This window comes from Topomyia yanbarensis, chromosome 1, assembly GCF_030247195.1.
Source record: "Topomyia yanbarensis strain Yona2022 chromosome 1, ASM3024719v1, whole genome shotgun sequence".
Classification (NCBI taxonomy): Eukaryota; Metazoa; Arthropoda; class Insecta; order Diptera; family Culicidae; genus Topomyia; species Topomyia yanbarensis.
This window is the reverse complement of record NC_080670.1, coordinates 200,729,041-200,756,134: the sequence shown is the minus strand read 5'-3', so window position 1 is coordinate 200,756,134 and position 27,094 is coordinate 200,729,041.

The window sequence follows — 27,094 nt, the reverse complement described above, 5'->3', positions numbered from 1 at the left end:
GTCATTTTAATGAAAATATTTTAGTATTACAGAAAAATTGTGTAAGTTCGATCAGGAACGTCTTTTGTCATCATTCTTTTTGTAAAAACTTTTTAACCCAAAAATAAATTTTACTTAAAAATTACCAAAATGAAACTATCGTGTCACATGTGATCTTTTCTTTACGACATAACAATATTCGCTTCAGCACGGTTTAGTCCTCGTTTTCAACCCATTTCTCTTCATTGTTCCGTATCCATTCGAATGCAAAATCCTATTCGAAGAAAAACTTTCCGCTAGCCAAAACGCACAACAACGCAAAAGCAATTAAAATTCTAGCCGCGAACCGGGTACAGATTTCCACATAAAACATCGCGCAACCGGACAAAAAAGCCGGATTGCGTTTCACTTCCACCCCATATCTCATGGGAATCGTACGCCGTTTCGATCAAAACGGGACTCCGCATTTTAGAACTAATCTTCCGTCGCGCCCTTTTCATAAGCCAGTGGCTAAAATCAGGCAAAAAGCGCGAAACTCCAATCCGAACCTCCTTCACCACCAAACTGCCTGCAGTCGAATCACCAACCAAACAAATGATGCCAATGCCAATGGTTTGGTTGAAGGAACGCTGCTGCTCCACTCATCCGCCGAAATTAATGTGCAATTAATTTTTTGGTAGGAACATTATCATTTTATCTGTTGCATTTAATCTTGGTTTAATTATAAAATTGAAAATTTATTAACAAAAGTATGACGCTTTATGAACGTGCGATCCGATACCGGTTCGCTTCGCGAAAGGTGGAACGGTGGAATGGATTTTGGTGATGGTGATGGTGGTCACCCGTGGATTGGGGAATTTGCCCCCAAAACAGGACTACTCATTTGGTGGTGGACCGTTGGGTGGTTTTCTGGTATTACAATGAAAATTGATACGCGTGTTAACGTATAGCCGTGTCCTTCGATATTGGCTCGTAGCCTTTGACACACAGCAGTTGGTACGCTGGTTACAAGTGGTAAAAATCTAATGGAATCAAGTATTTTAATCTAAGGTGTGTCATTTTTAAAACAACAATTGTTTCAAAAATATATAGAGGATATCAAAGTTACAAAGCATACTACTCGAAAAAATACCAAATTTGCTGCCGTACACTTCACCGTGAACACTTTGCGAATGGAATATTTATCATTTTGAATTAAGTGAAAACGATAGCTATTACACTGACAACATTAAAGCAACACCAGACGATGTGAAATTCGCTGGCAATTCAAAATTCAAACGGAAACTGTTGTTGTGGGCAGCAATTTCCGAGAAAAGCATTTCAGTGCATCTGATCCGTCCGAAACAAGGCTAAATCGGCCGATGCAGATGAATATAGTAGTAAATACTTACCGAAATTGAAATAATTCATTAGAAAACGCGTGAAGAAATCATATTTTGGCCGGATATTTCATTATGCGAAAAGACAACGAATTTTCGAATAACAGAAACATAATAAATTATTAAACAACCGAATTCAAATATACGGTTTTCTTCAATTTGGTGACACTGTGCGCCGTGTTGCATGTTGTTCTTCGCAATGAAATTATCTGTCTGAGCTAACCTTCTAAACGTAATAAAAACACAGTTTTTAACGTGGTGTAGCTGAATGTAGGTCACATCCGTCAGATTGGAGCTATTCTAGTTATTCTACCGCCTAAATCCGCCAGTTGATATTGGGTTATCCCGTATACTATGGGCACTTTCATTTTCTTCGACTGACTGATTTGCAGCAACGATACAATACTCTTTCGTGCAGAGGGTAACGAACAAGCACTTGCTTGCTTCACTGATGTCAATAGCGCAACGGTTTTCTTTTTTCGCTTCTGCTTTGTACGAGATGAGAAGATAAACTGATCTGCCCCGACCTGCGTCCCACTGAGCGGTATTGTGCAATAATTAAAGGGGCATTTATGAATTCCATCAAAGATTCCTATTCGATAGTTTTCACGACGCCACCCGCGTTACGGCTTGATAGTAACATAGTGCAAAAATACGCGGGCAAATTGTTTTCTGCTTAATACGGAAAAACATTGTTCTAGCTCCAAAGCAAATCTTTGAGGAAACATGATCATTTAACCATAGAGAGCATACGTAAGAAGGAAGTCAAGATAAAAGTAGTAATAAGAGTGATAAACATCCAAGATCAGGTAAGATCGACACAATATAACTTATTTATATATAAAAATCAAATAAATATACTAAATACGCGTCGATTTCTTACCTTCTGTAAGGAATCGAAAGTCTTTTTATAATGTTTAAATCCATTTGATGTAAACATTATATAAAGGCGGGGCTGGTTTATGAAACGATGGCTTCGGAACACGGTTTGCTCTGTATACGAAATGGGTCATCGGAATTCAATTGAGCTAACACCTACCCAAATCCTGGAACTAAATTATTTGCATGAATAAATACATGGAAACATATTTTTTCGGTAAACCGCTGCCAGCCAGTGGGAGTTGGGAAGGGAACATATATTTGTGAATTCCATCTAAGACTTGAATAAAATGTAGTTTAAAGCTGCTCAAAAAGTGACCACTAATGTTGTGCAGAATCAAGAGAAAAGTTCGAATCGTTTACAGCAATTATATTTTTTGTGTGGTCAAACTTGAGCCGAAGGGTTCCACGTCAGAATAACTTGAAGAGACGGGGAAGCTCACCCAGAAAACATTGCTTACTTAAGGCAGCCGGCTGTGATTCGCGTAGGAACGAGCGCTTGTTTGTTTGTGCTTGAGACCGTGTTCATATGTTTACAAGTGTTAAAACGTTTACGTAATCGCCGTTTCCATGGGGCGTTTCATTTTGTCGAGATCAAGCACGTATGTATACGTGGATGATCGCAGTTGCATGTTCGTTTTTGTAACTGTATTATCGCGAAGGATTCGAAAGTTTGTATGTTAACGGATTTAATCGTGTCGGTGTGTGTGTATGTCGCGTGTATGTAACTTCGCTTAATTCATTTGTATAACCCTGTATCCGCTTGTGTATTCGTGCGGGATTTTAAGTATACGATTCAGATGAAGAAGAAAGTTGTCTAGTGTATATAGCTTCCACATTTTAGAGTGGAAACTCCCGTACGAATACTATTCATTATAGCGCAAGTGCGGGCATTTATACGCGCTTGAGATCGCGTTTATAAAGTGGTTTTTGCCTTTCTCGTATAAAGAAAGGCTATGCAATCACTCCAAAAATAGATTCTGAAACCATTGCCCGGAGGGCCGAGTTTCATATCCCATTCGATTTAGTTCGTCGAGATCGCAAAATATCTATGTGTGTGTCAAATAATGTCACTCAATTTTTTCAGAGATGGCTGAACCGATTTGCACAAACTTCAAATGAACGGTATAACGCTTCTATAAGACTCTATGGAATTTTAAGTTGATCGGACTTCCGGTTTCGGAGTTACGGGTTGTAGAGTGTGTTGACACAGCAAATTCCCATATAAACTGGTAACCCTATGATGTCCGAATTACTTGGATTTGCGGGTCTAGATCACTAGTAACCAATTTAAGTAGTTTTGAATACATTGGTCACCTATGACGGATCTTATTGCCCCTGGGAACTTGCCAAGTTCCCGAGCTATTGTCACACCTATTTCCCAGCAAACTCTTAACCGATGTTTACAAACTTGAGTTTAAATGACGGGTATAATACTCCCATTGATTGCTATTGAATTTCATTTAGTTCTGACTTTTGGTCCCGGGGTTACAGGTTGGTAATTGCGGTCGCTTAAGAATTTCTCATATAAAGCGGTACAATCGTAATACCTCATAGGTTTAAAATCTATTTAAAATGAACATAAATTTACTTCGATTCGCAGGCCTAGATCACTGGTGGCGAATAAAAAATTATTGTAATGTATTGTCCACTATCGATAATTCCGGAAGTCCTGGGATTCCGGGCAAATTCCAGATCTAAAGCCACTTCGGTGATGACAACCAAATTTCACTATCCTTGTCTCAAATGGAAGGTAAAATATGAAGTTCGGTGTTGAACCTTCCATCTACCCCTCCACCTCCTACCTCTTAACCCCCAGCCCTCTCTCACCCGCCACCCTCTCAGACCAACCTCCCACATGCATTCTCTTCATCCACCCCGTATACTACAATAAGTTAGATGATTTCCGACGCATTCTCCCTCTCCCAGTAATTATATCCCTTCCCTTCTCCACCATGAAGTTACATGAAGACAACATTGAACTCACGCTGATTAAGCTATATAAATATTATATTTTTGTTTGTTTCAAGTGTGTCAGTATCGACATGTTGCTTATCAGGTTCGTTACAATCGTGCAGTTATATATGCTCATCAAGTGTAATATGAATGTAATAGACATTTTCACAATGTTATATTGAACATAACCAGCCATTAAATGATAGTTTGGATAAATGAGAAAGGCACAATTGCACCACTAGTTGGATTAAAACAGGGTTTTGATTGTGATATCGTGGGCTTAGGTATCCGTGACTGATTGCTTTTTGGATTGTATTATCGCGAAAAACTTGAGCGTTTGTATGTTATTGCGCGTCCTTTTTATCACGTGGACGTTTGCGCGTCACGTATGCTAGCGCGTATGTCATTTCGTATTCACTAAGGAGTTTCTATAACCGTGTGGTCGTTTGAATATTCCGTGTGCTTTTGAACATTACATAAATCAGGCATTCATTCAGTAAGGGTTAAATGGACGTACGACTCGTATACTACCATATATTAGAGAAACACATTAGATATAGTGACAATCATACGCAGAATGACAAAAATATTTTATTGTAAAAAATGTAATTTGTAAGAAAAGCATTTTATTACAATTTTTTCACTACAACTTTTGCGAGAAAATTTTATAAGCAATGTGGGTTGCTTTTTATATATATTTTTATGTCCATCCAGATTTTCATTTTGTCAATATTTCATAATTTTTGAAAATCATACGCACTCGTCAGCAATTTACTGAACTTAACCTTAGTAATTTCTACATAGTTTATTTATATTGGTTTCTACTTTTTAATTTTTAGTTTCTACATTTTGAGATTTCATTCTAAACGTTTAGAAGAATATTTTTCGAAAATTACATCCAGGCCGAGTATTACAACTCCACCTATTCGTAATACGTTCACTCGTGAACACTCGTAGGCAGCATCTAATATTCGATATATGGATGAACTTCCCCATTTCCCAGCATGTTAATTGCGGCGACCACAATATCGCAAAAATATTTACTATCAACCTAAAAAGTTTAAGAGTTTTTTACTGATTCAAACAGCTAGTTGTTTGTTATAATGATAATTTCTGTTTTTCCGGCCAATTTACTTTGCACTAAATATGAGAAAATTTGATTTTTTGTTTTCTTTGTCTATTTGAGCGGTGAATGATCGGATATTGATTAACGTTGGAGTGACCACATTTTTCCATAGATTTTACGTTCTTTCAAGCATGAGCTGTTCTTTTTTGCATGAACTGTTTCTTTGATGTTATATTTAAAAAAACTTGTGTTATTGAATTCCTAAAGGGGGGTGCTCAAGCTATTAAGAAGCCAAGAGTTTTAGGCCTATCAGCTTAAGTTTTTTTCTGCTGAAAGCTTTGGAGCGGATAATCGATCATCACCAACATTGAGAAAGCCTTCCCGCTCAAGCAATCTAGCTTGGGTGTATTCCTAGATATTGAGAGTGCTTTTGACAATGTGTCCGTCCAGTCTATTCTGGAAGCGACGCGCGGTCATGGGATACCTGCATGTATCTAGGGTTGGATAAACGCAATGCTTAGTAACCGCATACTTGCTCGTCACTGCGACAGGCTGAGATACGGAAGTTGAGTATTAGGGGCGGCGTTCTGTCACCTTTGTTATGGAACTTGGCAGCCGACGGCTTGTTGAAAAAACTCAATGAGCTTGGATTTCCAACCTACGGGTTTGCTGACGATTACCAAATACTAATTACTGGATTTTGCATCGGAACAATCTTTGACTTAATGCAACCGGCATTAAGAGCTGTCGAACAGTGGTGTCGACAAGTTAATTTATCAGTTAACCCAAGCAAAACTTCAATGGTTCTTTTCACGAAGAAGCGAATAACAACCGGGATTCGTCCCTTGCAGTTCTTTGATTCTAAGCTACTCTGTGCAGATCAAGTCAAATACGTTGGAGTCATATTGGATTCCAAACTGAATTGGTCTGCTCACATTGAGTTCAGAGTCAAGAAAGCGTGCATGGCCTTCGGGCAGTGCAGGCGAACTTTTGGAAAGACCTGGGGTCTCAAACCAAAATACATCAATTGGATTTACACGACAATTGTACGTCCAATACTGTCATACGGATGCCTTGTGTGGTGGCGGAGGGGAGAGGTGGTGACAGTCCAGTTAAAGCTAAACCATCTGCAAAGAATGGCGCTCATGGCGTTGACTGGTGCTTTAACCACGACTCCGACTGCTGCTTTTGAGGCACTTCTAAATATCACAGGACATTCCAAGTGAAGATTCCCTCTCGAGAGGAGTGGTTGTCTGGCTTTATGGAAAGACAACAACAAACGCAAGTGGTCTGTTACACTGACGGTTCTCTGATGGAGGGACGTGCTGGTGCTGGTGTCTACTGTCGTGAAATGAGATTGGAACAATCTCACTCACTAGGTAGATACTGTACTGTATTCCAAGCAGAAATCTTTGCGATTATGTGCAGGGTACAACCGGCCCTTCAACTGAGTTTGTCCGGCAGAGTTATAAACTTCTGCTCCGATAGTCAGGCTGCAATCAAGGCCCTTAGCTCAGAAAAATCCCGGTCCAAGCTAGTGATCGCGTGCCGAACCCAAATCGAAGAACTAAGCATTGTCAACACTATCTACCTTGTCTGGGTGCCCGGACATTGCGGTATTACTGGAAATGATTAGCTGGCAGGTTCAGCGATTGACTTCGTTGGTCTTGAGCCCGCGCTGCCAATTTCGACAAATTGGATAAGGGAAAAAATACGGTCCTGGGCTTCGTCTGAGCACCGCAATTATCGGAGAAATCTACAAACGTGTCGCCAAACAAAGGCGTTCATAGAACAACCGTGCCCAGCGATTTCGAAAAATCTCCTGCATTTTTCGAAGCTCCACTGCGGCATGCTGACCAGGGCTTTAACCGGCCACTGCAAACTCAATTATCATATGGCAACTATTCAGCGCGCTGAGTCTTTTTCATGTGATCTTTGTGAATCCGACTACGGAACCTCATATCGTCTGATACTCAGAGACATACTAAAGTTTCTTATCCACTGTGGTAAAGAGCTTTAGGCTTATTCGCAGGCAAGTTGAACTACTTGTGAGTTAAATTACCTGTTGATTATCTTTGTGCTGTTATTTTTCCCACCCTTCCAATTCTACTTCCCCACACCTCCTTGTCATTTCCTTCCGCTCAGGAAATGATGAAAACACACGGCAGGGCACAAATCCCCGACTACATACGGGGAACGTGCCATTTAAGCCAATATATTCTGATTCCTGATTCCTGACCACATTTTTCCATCGATTTTACGTTCTTTCAAGCATGAGCTGTTCTTTGTTGCATGAGCTATTTCTTTGATGTTTTATTTAAAAAAACTTGTGTTATTCAATTTACGAAATTTTGTGCTGTGTTTTTCATAGTTAAATTAATACAAAAAGAAAAAAATCAGCGAAGCTTCCAGTTAATCGAATCCCAACATTCGGGCCTTTCGTTCAACTCTTGCCATCAGATTCTGTACAGACACCTCGTCGACTTTGTTCCCCGCAGGACGCTAGTTTGCCTTAAAAAGCTTCTCCAACATTTTTGGATCTTCTTCGAATTCCACTTGACGTTGGTCTCATATTTCTCGATTGGGCAAAGTTCTTATATTTTGGGTAGATTCTTGTCCTACCTGCGCATTAGAGTGGGACATGGTTATATGAAAAAAATAAAATTTCGCTCCGAGAAACTTTTTGGGTCCCATTTAGCTCTCAGAACAACTCTGCAAATTTTAAGTTCGATCGGTGAAACTATATTTTTGCGCCCACGGTTTAAAGTTAACATGAGATTTCGTATGGGGAAAACGTCTTTTGCAAATTAATTCTTCCAAGAGTCGCCCGTTACCTCCTTAAAAATAAGTAGATGTCTGATTTTTATAGGAAATTTGTCAAGGAAACAAAGTCTATAAGACCACGAAACGATCTGATGCTTGTGGAAAAAGTTATTAAGAAAAAACCGATTTATGCCCTGAAGATTAACGAAAATTTTACTTTTCATAGCATCACTGCTGCTGACGGTCGATTTATATACAATTTTTTAGCTTTCTCTTATTATGAACAAAAGAAGACTCAATTCATTCCTCAAAACTCTTGCGAAGGGGCCAAATAGTATATATAAATGATTTAGACACATTAAGAGAAGATCAAAACAAAATTGCATATAATTGGACAACAAACAACAGTGTTGCTAGAAAAATGAATATTTTATCAATCGTCAGAGCATCAATTGGTTTCAGCTTAATAACTTTTTTCTCAAGCGTCAGATCGTTTCGTAGTTTTCGAGACCTTATTTCTTTGTTAAATTTCCTACAAAAGCCATATAACGGTTTATTTCTAGGAAGCATTGGGCGACTCCTGGAGGAATGACTTTGTGAGTTAATTTTCCTATATAAAAACCCATGTAAACTTTAAACAGTGGGCGCAAAAATATAGTTTCAGGGATCAAGCTAAGAATTTGCACAGATGTTCTGGGATCCAAATGGTACCCAAAAAGTTGCTCGAAGCTGGAATCTATTTTTTGTCCCACCCTACTGCGCATTGTTAGCGCACTGACAGGATCCTAAATACGACTAAACCGTTATGGAACCAGTGTGTTGCTTCAGGAAACACTCGTTCAAATAAATTTCCTAGTTAACGGGTTCATTAAAACAAACATACATACACATCTGTAGTAACCCAAAAATGTAAAATGGAGTAGGTTTGACATTGTAAAAACACTGTATCGGTAGTCCAGAAGAGGACCGATATGGTTGGTGGTTCGCGAGGCAGCAGAAGTTATTTCGAGCTTGTTTACTTTGTTTGACGACATACAGTTATTTGACTTGGCTCGTTTGCTAGAGCCCATCGAACGCACTTTCAAGTGAGGCTGATAAAAAAGGGTTAAAAATTGACAAAACCGGAGGCTGATAAAATTGGGTTTTGACTGTATTTGCTTTTCTCTTCTGTTGACAGTAGCTTACGAACGATTGTATATTCCAGGTCCGAATGTATTGTCTGTACGGTATATTTACCGAGTGATATGGAAAACAGCAGATTGCTCCAGATTTTTGTCAAGCTGGAATTGTAAAATGAGGTCTATGAAAAATCCTAGTCAAATTCTTTATGTATTGTATTTACTGCCCATGATCGCACATCAGTCCCATAAAGGTAGTGTTTTGTCAGATACCTGCTCTACGTTGTGTTCTCTAGGTTCGGTTTTAATCGAGCGTAGAGGCCGACTACTTTCATTGGCAATAAATTTCAGGAACCACTCCAGGGAAGCAAAACACTTATTTCGACGATCAATACATTTATTCACATTAAGCCCAGTAACGGGTAAAACATTCAACTAAGCCCTAGACGGGTGACTTTCTACTAAGCCCAAGACGGGTAACAATCTACTAAGCCCAAGAAGGGTTGAAGACCAACCGCCTAGAGCGGTGGTAAGACTACGACTAACTCGTGATTTTTAGTTCAACATATAAAATCTTTTCTATAAATCAAAATTATTCTCAGCACGACTGGCAACACGGACGATGTATGCTGTCGTGTCTCACGTCTCATAAGTTTATCTCACCATCCTTAGTGAGATTGTACTCACAGATGCCTGTCCAGTTCGATCGATGATGGCGGATGATGACAAGCTGAAGGGATGGTCGATAAATGAGGCTGCGCCGCAACAGGTAGGAAATCCCATAAAAAACGGGACAACTATGCAATCGTGGGTAGTTTACGGATATGAAATATGTGGGTCGACACACAACAAAAATTATTTCAAGCTGGTATACTGGTAACGGTCTAATCCGTGTATGTAGATATCGAGTGAAACGTTGATAACAACTGATTCCATGAATAGTATTCCAAATATTGTGAAATATGTAGCTCACAGAGAAATTCAAATGTGCAGAGTTGCATGAAAGTAAGAATGGTTAGGGATATCTTCTAACAAAGATCTTGAACAAAGTACTATGACTATGCTAAATTTCCCCTAGGGAGAAAAACTGGGTAAACACCAAAATTTCTCATTTGAGCGAAATTTTTTTGTGAAACCAGTCTTTGTACGTGAAGGGCACAAATCCTAACTTAATAAAGTCATGGGTGCGTTTCGACTTCTTCTCATCAGAAACCGACACTAATTTATTTTCGAAATTCTGCTCGGACGGGACATCACGTTTGACCAGTCATTCGATTGAAACACAAAGTGTGTTTTAGGTTCAGGGATTTAGCGTCAAGCCGGCGCTAATCTATTCCGACAATAAGTTAGTGTCGGTCTCTGATGAGACGAAGTTGAAACGCACCAGTTGACGAATTCATGAATAATGTTCTTAGTTCTGTGAAATTGTTTACGTGAAAATATTAAGATCATGCGCAAAATTGCACATTTCATGAACAACATAATGAAAGTGGAAATATCCATGAGCACGAATTATGTATCGTGACTGGTATATTAGGACTCATGATTTAGTTCCCGAGGAATGAATGGACTCACGAATAATATTCCGAGTTTCATGGAATAGTTCACGAGAAAATATCCAGTCTGGTTCAATTTTGTTAACTAATTCATAACCACGAAAACCAGATCATAATCAATACGTAATAAATCATGATTCGTATAGTCGGACCGTAAATATTACTCCTAAGTTTATGAATAAAATCACAAACCATGACTAAAGTTCACAAAAGAAAATCAAATAACTCCACGAAAAAAAGCTTCAGGCTGGTATTACTGAAGAAAAATTGAATATAATTATGAAACACATCATTTTTGCTTGTGCATCTGTTTTCGTAACGTAAAACGTTATTGTTCCCGAATTACACTTTATTCACGCATTTGGGAACATTTATTTGTCGTGTAGAAACGAAACAAACGGAACATGCAGTTTGTGGTGTTAGTTAGAGGGAAAAACAGAGTCGAGTTTTTGTGTTCGATAAAAGCGTCGAAAAATAATATCAATGGTGAGTTAAGCGAAAACAAGTTGTGTGAAAAAATCCCCCCAGAGGTAGGATTCGAACCTGCAACCCTTGGGACTCCGGTCCAATGCACAAACCCTCATGCTATCCCTGGGACATGATAACATCCCAAAAAGAACATGTGATTATCGCATTGACGACAGTGATTGTACGCTGCCTTGGTATCTAGCGGGAAAATTAAAATGTGGCTGGGTGGCAGCTGCTGCGATTTGGCACGATCACTGTCGCCAATGCGATTATCATGGGCCCTATTCCCACAGTCACGTCGCCTTGTGACTAAAAGAAGCATTCCTTCTAGTCACCAGGCGATGTGACTGTGAAAATAGGGCCCCATGTTTTCTGTCTGGGACGTCATCATATCCCAGGGATAGCCTAAACGATTGTGCATTGGGCCGGAGTCCCAAGGGTTGCAGGTTCGAATCTTACCTCAGGGGGAATTTTTTTCACATAATTGTTATCGCTTAACTCTCCATTTCGATAGGTTTTACCCGTTGGATACAATCAAAAAGTCACGAATAAGGTATTGACACTTACGTCAATAACTAAAAAAAAATATTATTTGTAATATATTTGGAACTCAAAATTCTATTTAGTGGAACGAGGAGCTCCCTAAAATTGACCTAAATTACCTCTTAAAAGGAGCAAAGAGTAGATAGTTGAAAACCCAGCACAGTCTGTGATGCTACCACAGACTAACAGACATAACACTCGAAAACAATGTTTCGCCCGCTCTAACGGTAATTTTAAATATATTTGTAGTAGATACTGTGGCCACATTTGCAATTATGGCGCCACTGACATATGAACAAGCATATGGGGATAGACCACTAGTGAAAAATTGTTCCCAAACCTGAGGGGTAACCCACCAGCAAATGAGTGTTTCGGACCGTGAATAAAAGATGGAGCTAGTGTTCTGGGAAAATTGTCGGATCGTTGTTTTTTGAGGGAATATCTTCATAGTGTTATGTTTGTTAGTCTGTGATGCTACGTTCTAGTTGTATACATACCAAGAAGAGAATATTATTTATCATCATTTAAATCTTATCATTATTCTTCATTATCAAAATGACAACAATGAGAATTTTTTTATCTAAGTCATAAGAAAAAAAAACTCAAACATCTTTCACCCATTACACGCGAAGAAAAAGGGTGATAAAAAGTAAACTCATAATAACCCCCAGCGCACCAGCTCCGGGGTAAGAAACTGCAGTGTCATTAATTAAAAATTCCTTAAATTTGTGTCCATCGTCCCAAGGTGGAAAAGAAAGAAAAACAAAACAAAACAAAAAAAACACACTGAAAGAAACGGTGAAAGTGTGACCCTTTCACCGACCAACCGAAATCTTTAATGAAGTAACAACAGGGCAATTTTAATGCAAATGAATTGCCGCCTCATGAAATTAATCCCTGCGGATTGGACGAAGTCGTTGTCGTCGTCATTCGGTTCGATAAATCGGGTAGGGAAAATTTCAGGATAAAAAAGGGTTATTAGAAATACCTTCGTAACTAAGGTTTGTCCCATCGTCCAACAGCAGCCCATTACAGGAGGTTGATTGTGAGTTATGGGATGTTGTATACTGCAACCCTTTTGCGGCAACAATCAGGACAGGATGTATGGCATTTAATTACTGATGGATGCTGTTACCGTTCTGATTTATAATGGCAATTTCTTGTACTTTAGGTGTCCAGAAGGGTCCACTTGATGATGAAAAACTGTCAAATCCGGTTCGAAAAGCGAGTATTACCCGAATAGAGTAATTTACCTTCGATTTCACTATCAATCTAATTTCACTGTACTGGCAGAAGGGTTCATATTTCGTCTGCTGACTGCAAGGGTGTCTACTTCGATTGAATAAAGGTTATCCACAAGATCGCTTGAAATGGAAAACTGGCAACCTTTTCGGTTCATATTCACCGCAATAGCAAACCGCTTGCCAAATCGTATGAAAAGTTTAATCATTCACTCTTGAAAAAGCTTCCAGATGCTTACACCAGTGTGTTTTCATTATACCCACTCGCGGCCTATGGTGAATTCTAAGAACACAAATGAATCGATTAAATTAGTTACTATCTCACAGCGTCTTAAGCTTTTGAGCCTAACAAATTACAATAATTTATCTGCATTCCCGGTTCCGCACACACGAACAAGTTTTAATCCCACTGACAAATCGTTAGTCTCTCAAATCCGAATCGATTACTCTTAGGAAAAGTTTCGCTGTCGTATCAGTTCGTTCCCATTTGGTCGTTATCAGTGCCGTCAACTTTACCGTAATGGTTAATCGTTAAAGTCTATCACACAGCCTAATTGGATTGTCTCAATCCCAATTCAATCCACCAAAACCGTGGCAAGGACGGAGTCCCAAAAATCACACATCCGCAAAATGATCAATCAGAAGCTGGAGCGAGAAAACAAAAAAAAACAAACACTTTTGTAGCCCTAATGTCAGTGGGTAGGGGGATAACACGTTCCTTTTCGCCTCGTCGGGCAATCAAAGCAACCGCTCCGCAAAGTTTCGAGACGAAAGTAATAAAAATACAAAAGTTATGAGTTATGTGATTTGAAAACACCATTCACACACAGAGAGGCTACTGCGACTTCAGTTTGTGTAAGAAAAGTTGCCAGTTTCACCGCACTTGCTGCTGGCTGGCTGGCTGCCTTCCTACAGGGGGTCGGTGGATGGTTTGAATGCAGAGAATAGATTTCGCTTGTTCCTTGGTTTTTCATCGACCGTCGACTCTGCGGAAGGGAAGTTTATTGGATATCGTTTACACAACTAGTCAGTGGACTTTATGCTTCGGAAATGGGTCTCCAACTCCAGCAACAACTCCAACTCTGAGGACGGACAAAAGTTGGTCCATTCTGCCTTCGCTCGTGTCGTTTTATATTTTTAGTCAATATTTGATGAAGTCGGGCGGGTTCTCGTTTACACACGATTCGAATTGCTAATTTTCCGGAATGGTTTTATTGTTCTTTAACTTTTTATCGAATCGCTCACACTGCAGCAAACTGGTGTAGGACGAAATGTGACTATTTATACGGCTGGCAGAAAAGTTGTAACATCGAGTTCATATCATTTCACTCCAGCGGCACCGGGAGAAGCTAATTTAATCTGACAGCTTCGAGTGTCTTCCCTCTGGCCCCGCATCGAAAAGACACCTCAAGTTTCAGTGACAAGTTTTATTAAAATTACTTAAAGGATTAGACATCCTGCATGAGGACAAGACCGTGTCAGGAGGGGCAAAGTATACATTCAGGCGAGCGAAAGTTTATCAACGAGACGGTAGGTACCTTCTTGAATAACTTATCAACTTTTTCGTTACTCGAGCCGTTGCTCATCGGCAACATTTCCTCGGGCATGCAGGTGCCGCTGCTTGCTGCGGAAAAAACAGAAACAAGGGGGTAAACACTCTGCTCATTTGTCAGGATCAAGGTACTGTATATTTTAATTTTGATTACTGCTACCTCTAATCCCCACCAACCCGTGCGTCGCATCCGAGAGCATCTGCCGAGAGAAAATCCCTTTTTAAAAGGTGAAAGGGTACGGCGACGGCGCGGAGATTCCACTTAATCGCCTCAATTATAGGCTCCCACTCGCGGTACGCACAAGTGCATTTATCTGCCATGCGTGGAAAGGCATCCTCGTAGTCACTACGAGCGAGGGGTGGAGGGCAATGTGTATTTTATTGAATCCAATTATGGCAGTAAACTTCAATTAAAATACACATTATTTCAGGGGATTTTAGCGGTTACGGCCAGAGTCGTCTGGCAATCTGTTCGTGCTGCGATAGGGTTTGGAACTGGGTTGACGATTAACATTGTTGGCAGGATGCGTGTTTGTCGCACAGGCCTATGTAATTTCGTAGTTTCATTGATTCTGCAACCTTTAGAATTGTATTCAAAATGACACCACCATTTTCCAAAAAAAAACTTTATCGGGAATTGTAACTACTCCATCGATCTCAACTTTGTGAGCGGACATGTAAACGCGTTAGTTCATCTTAAAAGCCTTGTCGCGGTGTTTGCCTTGGACAAAATATGACAATTCTAAGCTTATCTTATCTTTAGACTTATTTAAGCTTATCTTATCTTTAGACGCAGTTTCGAGAAATCTGGCACAGCTGAATATTTCTGCGTCTTGCGGAATAATAGAATACTTAGCGGACTACGTTTGATGCGAAAGATGGTAAGATATTGTCAAACCCAGCTCAATGTGTTTGATTTTAAATGTCAACTCGGACTCTTTGATGAGGAATTTTTTTCGATATCCATTTTAGGCATCATTTGGGTGATTTAAGGAGAATTTATTTATGAACGGACGCAAAGTAAAAACTGAAGAATGTGAAGGAAAACACAGCAATCATGGGGAATATAATTTGAAAAGCAAGTCTGAATTTTACAGTAAAGGAATAATGTGGGCACCTATCTTCACAAGATATAGAGCTGGATGCAACCTATTTTATTAGAAACCGGAACGAAGAATATGTCAAAAACTAAATCAGCAATGGATCATAAAATCATCAACAACTAGCTTGTGCAAAAAATGGGTGGGTGCTGTTTGGAATATCAGGAAGTGTCGAGAACTTTTTGATTTGATATGGGATTCGAGTTTGGGAATGAAATTTTCATTTTTTTGTTATTCAAATATTTTAGAAATCCATGAAATTTCGAAATCTGTTGTCAATTCGAAAACAAAAACAATATTTTTAAATTTCATATAAAAATTAAATTTGCCATTAAAAGTGCCACAGAGGCAACCTATGTCAAAACAATTTTTTGCGTGAAGATACAAGATCCGTTGTTTCATGCATTTCTAAGACATTTGGCATAGAAAATAATTTAAAAACAGCCTTTTCAAACCCCAGTATCAACTCAAATCAAGAATTAACCAATAAAAAAATAAAATCCTATCGGGGCGTTTTCATGTTTGCGAGGTCGCAGACGTAGGTTTACGTGGATTAACGCAATTGCATGTTCGCATTTGTGACCAGCGTTGAATTATCGCTCAGTGCTCGAGTGTTTGTATGTGACACGTATGTAACTTCGTGTGTATAAATACATTCGGTTCTAAGCGTACGGTCAAGATCTAAAAGGGAGCGATTTTCCCCAAATATTACTAGAATATTCGGACATTCTGATATTTAATTTGAGTTTATGGTTCAGATGAAGGAAGAACGTGAGCTTCCCCATCTCACTGGGGTTTCCAACTGTGCCCCCCTGAGACTTGTTGTCATGGGTATAAGAGTTTCGTATTTTGAAGCGGGAGCTCCCGAATTTCGTAAATTCTAAACTCCAGCACGTTTTCGTTTTTTTTTTTATTTTTATGATTGAGATCGTAGACGTAGGTTTACATCAATGATTGCATTTGTGACCGGGTATATAATATCATCAATATTTCCAGAAAAATCATAAATGAAGAATTTAGACAACCAACAACCACGTTCAAGGTCGAAACAAAGGTTAGAAAGTTTGCCTAAACATTTTCATTATGCTATATTTCCCATTAGTGGGGAAAAGTTTAGGTAAAAACCATTGCATGTAAAGAGCACAAAATCTATAACTAAATTAGTTATGGAATTTACGTTTCAAGTTCGTTTCATCAGAATCTGACACTAACTTAGTGACAGGACTAAGCTGGCTCCGGAGTAACACTAACTCCAAACACGGAAACACCATTTCTGTTTCTGGACAAACCACTAGTCTTGCGTGATGTTCCGCAAGAAAATAAGTTCTGAATAAGGAGATAAGAATTAATGAAATCGAAACTTGGTTTAGCTTAGTCCTGTCACTAAGTGACTGTTGGATTCCGATGAGATGAAATCAAAACGCAAATTCCATAACTAATTATCTTTCGCTGTATTTGCATAAAATCCTTAAAAAATTACGAAATTAGCTCACTTTTTCGATCAACTTTGTATATAACCCCTGAATTTACTTATTAATTCAATGATTTATGATTATGGGAGTATTGGTTAAATAATTTTCAAATGATTGATTTTCATATTTTAGTAATTTATTCGTTTAACAGTTTATGAATACTCAATCATTTATTAACTTGTTAGTTAATTTATTTTTTAAATTTTATTATAGGTAAATTTATGATCCTTTAATTATTTAGTTTATAAATCTATATTTTTTTTTAATTTTCATTTGATTTTGCTATATTCGTGACGCTATGAATTTAATAATTGCTTGATTTATCAACTTACAAATTTATTATTTTACGTTTGTTTTCCCCGTTAGGAGCCGCTCTAAACAGCGTTCGTTCTGAAACGAGTGGCTGAAAACGCCTCGTCAGCTATTTTCAAAATAACGATTGCAACATGAGGCTAAATATCGCAGCCCTGTAAGATAGCATGCCGAATTAACAAAAAAACAAATGGATTTATTTTACTAATTTATTATTTATTCACTTATTAATAGATATAATAAATATAAATAAATAATATAAATTTATTTAATAATTTATTTGTTTATTAATTTACTTTAATATTGATGTTATAAAATATCCTCTAGCGTTTACGTTTCTAATAGTCTTGACAATAGATTTTTTTTGAATTTTTGCAGATACAAAATGGAAGCTTTATGATCTCGTAGGACCATTTATATGCTACGTTTGAGATTGCTGCTGTAACGTTGAGTTAAGCACCAGATCGCGAGCTTATATCTGCGTGGATTATCACGTTTGTATTATCGCGTGGGGTACGAGCAATTGTAAGTTCAATCTATCTGGCCCTCTTGTTCAGAACAGAAGCTAAAGCGATCTGCTGTGACCGACGAGATAAACAAATTTGCTACCAGTGCGTCGCTTTGGTTACTTTGCAAAGCAAAAAATCGTTCGATATCTACAGCGCAAACAATATAACAATATATCGTGCCCTACCTACTGTGTAATAGTGATCAGTGTCGGTGTCCAGCAAAAAGCAACCCCGCTGCGGTCGAACTGTGTTGCTGTCGATTTTTCGAAAAGTTTCGTAAGACCAGCGATTCGGGAAGTGGAACAGTTACTAAAAGTGTTAATGGACTCAATCTAGCAGAAGTGGCAACCCTACGGAGGCATTATATTAAACATTGCGTACTGATTATATTCAAACATATCAGCCAAGCTGAGTCATCCGTTTCGCGAAACAACATGCAGCATACTACCGAATGCGGCTACGTTAAATAGCCCGTATACCTCGAAAATGACACTATAGAAGTTCGCGTACATGATTTGGCTCCGCATACTCCTGGCAGCAAAAATTCAGAGAAATGGACTCTGTTACAACCGATACGTGGAGGAACTTTTTCCCTGGCATTCCTAACGGTGTTCGTGTGATGAAAATGCGTGTGACCAAGCTAATTCTCTCATACAAAACGATCACAGTGTTATCGCACGATGATCTTCCCATTAGTCAGACAACACTGGCCACGCACCCAGGGCAAATTCCTACATGCCAGTTCTGCACGAAGACACTACACCTCGGAAAACCCCGCGGAGAAACTGTTAAGGACAATTCAACCAATCCAACTAAAACTAGGACCCATCCATCTTACGCTAAGCCACAAACAGCTGCAAAACCAACATCTGCGGATCAAGTAGTAACAAATACCGATTCAACACCGATCGCGTCTAGTGTCTCTAAGTCAACGACAATGAAGCGAATGCCGGAAAATAGCGACCCATAAGAGTAAGGCACAAACTAGAACAACCGAAGTAAGGCAGAAACTAGAACCGAGGACATGGCCGAGTACGATAAAACCTGAAAGAAGGTAGACCAAATGACCCCCAAACTATGCAGCTAACGCTTCACCGCCAAGTAAAAGAATCTCAACACGCAGCAGCACGCTGCGTCAAGAAGATGCCACAAATAAAAAAATTGTTATATTCTTTATTTGACATAATGTAAAATATTAAATGACGTCCGGCTCAGTTATGCCAACGCGTTGAGCCATGTCAAATAAACAGAGAGACAGAGATTTCATTAGAAAAAATTGTAAGCTAATGCTAGGACCGAGGGATGAAATGTCCCGGTTTAGACAAATAATTAAAGCATGAGAACGGGCGGTTAGCATGTTACGGTGCTTGAAACCCCGTGTTCGTAACACATTAACTTAGTCACCGAGGCGTTTCATGATTGCGAGACCTCGAGCGCAGGTTCGCAGGAGTAATCACAGTCGCATGTTCGCGTATGTAACCAGGTTTGTATTATCGAGAAAGTCTCGAGCGTTTACGTGTTGACAGGTGCGTTCCTGTGGGCGTTTGTATGTCGCGAGTGTTATCGTATATGTAATTTCGTGCACGAATTCATTTGTATAACATCATGTAAAAATAAAAGAATAACACAAACGGACACAATTTGGGAGTCTTGATCGGTACAGCTTTCATGATGCTCGAAGTCGGGAGTTCTTATGTGTTTCTTGCTCTTCCAGGTCGCAGTTGTAAGTCCGTCTTTATCGGCAGTTATCGTGCTGGTTGTGGGTTTGGAGACACTAGACCAATCATTGCTACAGCAAGTTAGTTTCGATGTACAAAGCGCATCGGTTATTGCCAGCCAATTGATTGTGTTTCATGAACATCTATTGAAAACTGTTTTGTGGTATCTATTTTAGTAGATTGATTTTTCTTAGTGACTTCGCAGTAATGTTTTCCGTAATGTGCCGTCTGATTACTAAACTGGCCCGTAGAAATCTCAGGTTAAGTGTACATCGTTATTTGACAACCGCATTTTGACAACACGAACGCCGTTAGGGATGGCACTGGTTTTTTTCTGAAGTATCGTTTCAAATGGATAGTACTTCTTAGTATTTTGACATACATATTTTAATGTGTTATGGTCCAGCACTTCAATTTTCTCGGAATACGTCTATTCAGGATTTTGGTTTTAATATTTAAATGACGCCGTATTGCATGTTATTCTTCGCAATTAACTTTTCTGTCTGGGCTAAACCTTTAAACGTAATCTAAACGCAGTTTCTCACGTGGTGTAACTGTATTTATGTCACTTCCTTGAAGTTAAGATCCAGTTTCACTTTTAATAATAGTTCAACGTTATATAGTGTCAAAGAAGATTTTGTTTAAAGTTAATCGAAATCACATTTTCCTGTCTTACAAGCATTTTAATTTTCTGTGACTTGAATACTGTTTTATATAGCTTCAGGTTGGGTAAGTTTGTGGGATTTCCGCGAAACATATTTGTGTCTATGAAAATGAAGACAATTCATCAAACATTTTGATAAATTGTATCCTCACCACTTTCGTGCAAAACTACATTGTAGGTCCAAATTAACCAACCCTTGTTCAATTCGGACCACCCGTTTCTTATCGATTTTTGAACAGGAATTAATACGAAGCTAAAATCCTATTTGTTTTATACTTAAGTTTGAAGAAGTCGACCGATACATCGGCACACAATGAGCCCCACTGCGAGCCGTGTCCATCAACACTGCCATCAAGCTGTGGAACAATGTCTACCAACACGACCCACAGCAAAAGTCAATCCACGTCAACCCGCCAGTGAGCACAGGCAAATGGTTGACCATTAGTTAGGGCTGGTTCAGAGTATGAAAAAACACAAACAATAAAAGAGCCCATAAGCCCTTTCGGTCTCCTCGATGCTTCACTATTAAGGCGTAATATAATAACCATCTCAAAGCTATTGTCTGTCAGAGGATCTTTGATACCAATGCGCGAAATATGCTTAATGATGTTTGCCATACCAGCAAATCCATCAACCTAGGGGAGGGGATATATGTGTAACACGTAAATTTAAAAGAAAAATTATTACTGGCTGTCCGTTAGATCTCGTGCGCCACTGCACGTGGAGACACGTCACGGTCGTCATCGTCAATGCTGCCAAAACTCTCATGATCGCATGTTTTTCCTTGCTTCCTGCGGTTAAGAATTAGCCGTCGTAATCCTCGCTGATAGTGCTGGCTTTAGATTTTGAGGTACTAGATGCAGCTTTTGTAGTTATCATTATTACCCCAAAACGACAGCCACATATTACGCTACCGCTTATGGTTCAGGCACACACGTACCGCACACGCAGTGGATTGCTTTGTACAGTCGGACTTAGTTCGGCCAAGATTCCCTTTTTCATTCGTCTAGCTTGGGTTGATGTGTCTTTTATATATTTATAATAAATAAATAAGCTCAACAATTTATTTCCAGTAAAACCCCGGCCACGATTATCAGTGTGCTTTCTGGCATTGCCCGAGCCAGCGCGAAGCAAACGACAAATACAGCTACTTTTATCGAACCAAAAAAAGCGTTACTTTGACTCTTTCCGCGAAGATCTATCGAGATGAGTGAGTCGCATAGACAAGAAGTGGTACTCTGGCCATACACTGTGGCTGTTGTATTCCGGTCTTTTCGCATAAGACCTTATATTCGTGATGTGGACAATTCTTGAGTGTTTTTTTTAAAAAGACATATCTACAATGAGTGACTCTCTTTGTTTACTTTCTCTTTCGATTTTTACTGCGTTACTATAGCACTTTTCACTTATTTTATAGTACAGATCCAAAGACGGTGGTTTTGACTAGCATATTATGCAAAAAGTTGAGGGATGTTAAAGCGACCGAATTATTCACAGAAGAGAAAGTAAACAAAGATAGTCACTCATTGTAGATATGTAGTTTTGAATAAAAGGTCTAGAATTGCTGAAGATGAAAATGGAGCTTAGGCTCTCGGAAGTCGCTCCAGATCGACCATGTCAAGCATTCAGTGCTGATAACGTCCAACAACTTGAAACACGTAGTTGTGTGTGTAACAACGCTGAAATCAAGTTATTCATGTGTTGGGACGATGGAAAAATTTAGCTTCGGTCACATGATCTAGCATTATTCACTTGGAAAGTAGTCATTAAATGATTCTTGCCCCATTTCGGGAGAATTAAGGGCGGACGTCATAGAGAATCTACTTCCAGGTGCTCCAAATGGTGTTTTAGTGGAGAGAATGCGGCTGGAGCGATCCATTTCATCCAACCTAACCCTGCAATACAGAACACGATGCGATAGTACCATTACCCAGTTAACTCTTTTCCCACATCCAGGACAAATTAACACATGCCAGTTCCGTTATGAGATGCTCATCTAAGGAAATAAAATCCAGAGCACTGTCTTCAAAATAAATAAATAAAATGAAGGTAATGCAGTTAAAATAATCTAACTATCTCCGGAACCACTCGATGTTTCCCATAAAGTAAAACACGTCGCAATAGAGTGAAATTCTCTATTTAAGAAGGTAATGGAAGAATTTTCCCCAGGTGTTCTCAACGAAGTTCAAGTGGTGAGAGTACGGTTGAAATACTTCATTCCCTCCTTTATTACTCTGGAGCCTGGATCTGCCTATTCCCAGAATACACTGTGTACTTATGACAACCAGTCCCTCACGTGCCAGTATTGTGAATAATCAGAACACTACGGGAAACCCTATCTAGGAGTACCCAAGTCAAAAAAAATATCTTTACAAAAACAAATACATAAACTACAGAACCAACCGCTGTTGAATCAGCAACATCTGTTAAAATTTTAGCAAAGCTAAATCAGTAACACCGTCGTCCAGCGCATTAAAAAAGCACCACCCTCTACGAGACGACAGGAAACAAGAATGATGGTTTCACGACCGTAATCTGCAAACCGACGAAACAACTCAAAGCAATCACCGGTGGTGACGAAACTATGGATGAAAGTGACGATCAAGGGAAGCAGACTGTGTGGTCCTTCCAGCATTGCCAGGTGACACAAATAATGCTCCATGAGGCTCACGCATCGAGCCGTGTTAAATTAATTGAAAAAAGACAGATTGTTCACAGTACTGACAAGTGGTTGTTTGATCGTCATAGGTGCACAGCGTGGTCTGTGCATCATGGAGGATACCATATTTCAAGCATCACGGAGGAAATATTTGAGAGATTTATTCGCATTCACCGTTCGCGTTTAACGGATACCAATTCATCGTATTGTGTCATAAATCTTCGTATTGCACTATCAGGTGTACAGATCATGTAGTAGTACCTCGACTGCACCATTCTCCATATAGACGGGGATCTTAACAAAGTGGTTCATGTTGTTCTTATAGATAAAGTCATGTAGTATGAATCGATATTGGGATTGTGCCAGAACCACATTCCGTATATGGTGGAACTGAATAAGTGAAGTCTTTCAACAAGTGCTCCACTTATCGCACGGGCGAGAGCATTCTATAGGTTTTAAAGTCATGTTTGGATTTAGCGTCTAACTAGTGCTTATTTGATGTTAGTTTGGATATATCGTCTAACTGGAAGCAAGTTGGTGTCAGATACTGATGAGCAGAACACGAAACATTAAAATTCAACTTTTTTAACCGTTTATGATTCAGGGTATGATATTGGTGTTGGCATTTCTTTCTGTAGATGAGCTCAACGGTAGCTTGGCAGGGTCGTCCGTAATGTGCCTATTGTTCACGGAACATGCACATACTAGTTTGTCCTTGGTATGCACGCAGAGTTCGCTGTATAATTGAATCATAATTCTGTTTTGTACTGCAGGGTAAAGTAAGATGGAATTAGTTGGTCTTTTGGTCACCACAAAAACACCACTCTTTTTTAATGGTTGCATTTATATTAGACAATACTTCAAATTATTAAATGGGTATCAATTCCCAATATTATTTTTCTTCATTGAATATAGACAAATACAGAACGTGACATCAAATCATTTTTCATCGTTTTTATGTGCGAATCGAATCTGATTCCAAGTAACTGTTTTTTTATTCTTTGCGATTAGTGTGTAGCACAATACCATCACATCGCATCCGATTCCCACCGAGGTCAAACAATCAAAGATGGAGACGATCCCATCCTGAGTAACTAAACAGAGCAAAGACGAACAACAAAAGCCGAGAAAACAGTACGCCAAAATGGGAAAAGCTCCGCCTTGAAGTTGTTCCCAAGCATTTTCCCATCGCACGAGAATGTCGAAGCTTAGCTCTTGGTATTCGTTACCAACAAAGAGAGCTTCCCACCACGCCTACTATGCGGATAGTATGGGACGAGAACGACGACGACGACAGCAGCAGCTCACGCTCACATTCCGGAGGAGAGTCAAAGACTCTGCATTTTTTTGTTTGTTTGTCTCGCTTTATATACTTTCCCAGCGACCCACGATAGACACCAGTGGGTAGTGGAGCAAACGGTTGGGGAATACATAAGCGAACGTCTTGTTGGGAGCAGAGATGGTGGGCGGAGGGGGGTGTCCTACTGTTATCAGTGTCCGAGCGCGATGGATACAAAATTACAAAGTAGCGGAGAGTCTCTTTCATCGGTCGGTCGTTAACGGGTGGAATACTGGTTGAGAACTAACATACATAGTTGAAAATGAGATGAAATGTCCAGATTGTTGACGTTATTGTATTTTTTTTAGTTTGAAGAACTCGAATCTCACCTGAATCCAAGAATCCGCGGCTATTCACTATTTCACTATGTGTGCAGCCAAGTGGGCAGCCAGTTACTGATGAGCCAATGCCGAAATGTTAATATATAAATTCATTAAGTGATAAATATTATTTTTACAGCTCATGTAGTATAAGATGAAATGTGTTATTTTGAAACCTAGCTTTCTAATTGTATAGTACGCTCGTGAAGTAGAACTGTCACTAAATTCCAATTCAATAAAATTTGTCAGGTGTAGAATTTCATATAATCATTTGTAGTTTCCAATTCAGATTTTCCTCCGTTTTAACCCACAAATAATCCCTACCAGTTATCGTTCCTTATCCACTGAATCCAACCTCGTAAAATTATACAAATTAATTGTTCCAAACCTAATAAAACTTGCCTTCCCGAACCAGAGCGCCTAATTATGTAGCTCTTGTACGTCTTACCGTGTTCACGAAACGTTTATCACTTTGTAAGTATCCCCCCTTAATACCAGTGTTTATTTTTTTCCCTCCCCTTCCACGCTACTTTCTCCGAAGTGAACCTCAATTGACTGCGCCCGTCGCGCGGGAAGGGAGGATACCAATTCTGCTGTGTTTTGTACGTACACGGTTCTGTGGTCACAGATTTGCCGCCACCGCTACAAAACGGACCCGGTTCGGTTATCTTTATTACACGCGCGTTTTTTTTTTTTTGGTTTTGTTTCTACACACGACCGCTTGAATTTTTATGTTCGGGAAATTCTTGGGGACCCATTCCGTTTCCGTTTTCGTATCCTCGATTCCCGTGCGCAACAATAAATTTAAGTATATTAATTATTTCATTACCCGCGGATTTCACGTTTCGATTGCTTGAGTAGGACTTTACTGTCGCTAATCATGCGAAGCTTCCCCATGCCAACAGAAAAAAGGATCGAAGCAATCGGGAATGCTCTGTTTGATTTTTAAACGTGAAGCGATGAGAAAAAAAAGGAAAAAAAACACAAATTCAAAGAAAGTGATTTCATCACACCGAAACCACTCAGTTGGCGGTGAAATAATTGGATTAGTGACGACGAGAAAAAAAAAGAACGGGGGACTCGACACTGAAATCGGTTTGCCATTCATCCTGGAAAATTAGATCAATTTGGATTTTTTGCTCCGTATTCTTTTCAGTTCCTTGTGTTGTTCTCCGGTAATAGCGGTGCACGGAATCTGAGACGGAACGAGGCAACGAGAGGATGCTGTCTTTTGTCTTCACCGCCTTTTCTGAAGTGACTTCCGAAAAGGATTCTCGTTTGGATCGTTAAGGGTTCGGCCATAAAATCCGTTTTTAACTTTATTCGTGTTGGTTCTATTGATAGTTCTATATTCTGGTAGTTCTTCGTTTGTATTGACAAAGAAGGAAAATTGATTTTAACATTTAAATTTAAAGGTAAACAATTCTGAAAAGCTGTCATACCATTCGCCACGGAAGTAGCGGACGACAAACTGTCAACGCTTACCGAACGAAGTACGGGATGTGTCGTAAACAAGGATCACGTTCACCACTCTTCGCAATCCACCATCCATCGTCGTTTCGAGGCCCCTCGCCGCTGTGACAGTCGCCGCAGTGCAGCAATAAAAGAATTACAATACACAATACTCCACTTGACAGTGCTGTGCTTATTCTTTGCACATTTGTCGAGTGAAGCGTGTCGTCGTCGGTCGGGAAGTGTTGGGGAAAAGTCGAAAGAAAAGTCTTTACCGGGGAGGAATCCTTCAAAGTGTCGTCTCCATCGCATTCATTCACCACCGTGATGGTAATAAAAACGAATGATGGCAAGATAATGCAAAATTATAAATTGGCTTTCTTGCGCGGTTTTTTTAGTCCTTTTGTTTGTGACAGTAACCTGTGAGTGTTGTTTAAAGATTTCAGAACTGTGATATCATTTTTGGGACAGAAACGCCGTTGGAAAACTGTCTTTTGGCCTAACGAATTAAAAAAAAAACGTGTTGCAAATGACTACTCTTAATCAAAACTAAGCCTACGCTCAGACAACGTTGATAACATAAGAAAACCAGATCATGAAATGACCAAATCATCTTTTGTTACGTAACTAATTTGCAAACACTTTAAATCCATTTTATTTACAAAGTTAAATTGTTCACCTGCCGAAGTTAGGACCAATAAACCATTTGTTTATAAATCCCTCTCGCGCCAAAAATCGAACGCTCAAGGCAATTATCGAAAGCCATTTTCCACGTCCAACACCGCTTAAGTCCCGTTTGATTTACGATTATTTTCGCAAACAACATCGTTTTTTGTTGCTTCCTGCTACTACTACTACGTACGACTAACTGCCAATGCAGTGTGACCGTTGTTCGAATCTCTTTTCAGACTTTGTCCGTTTGTCTTTCCCACTCTGTTTCCCCAAAGGGTGAGTCTTTTTTTTGTACCCCGTCTGGTGACCGAACAACCTCCAACTGGATCGCTCAATGAAGTTAAATTTTCGTCGAATTCGAAAAAAAATACCATCAT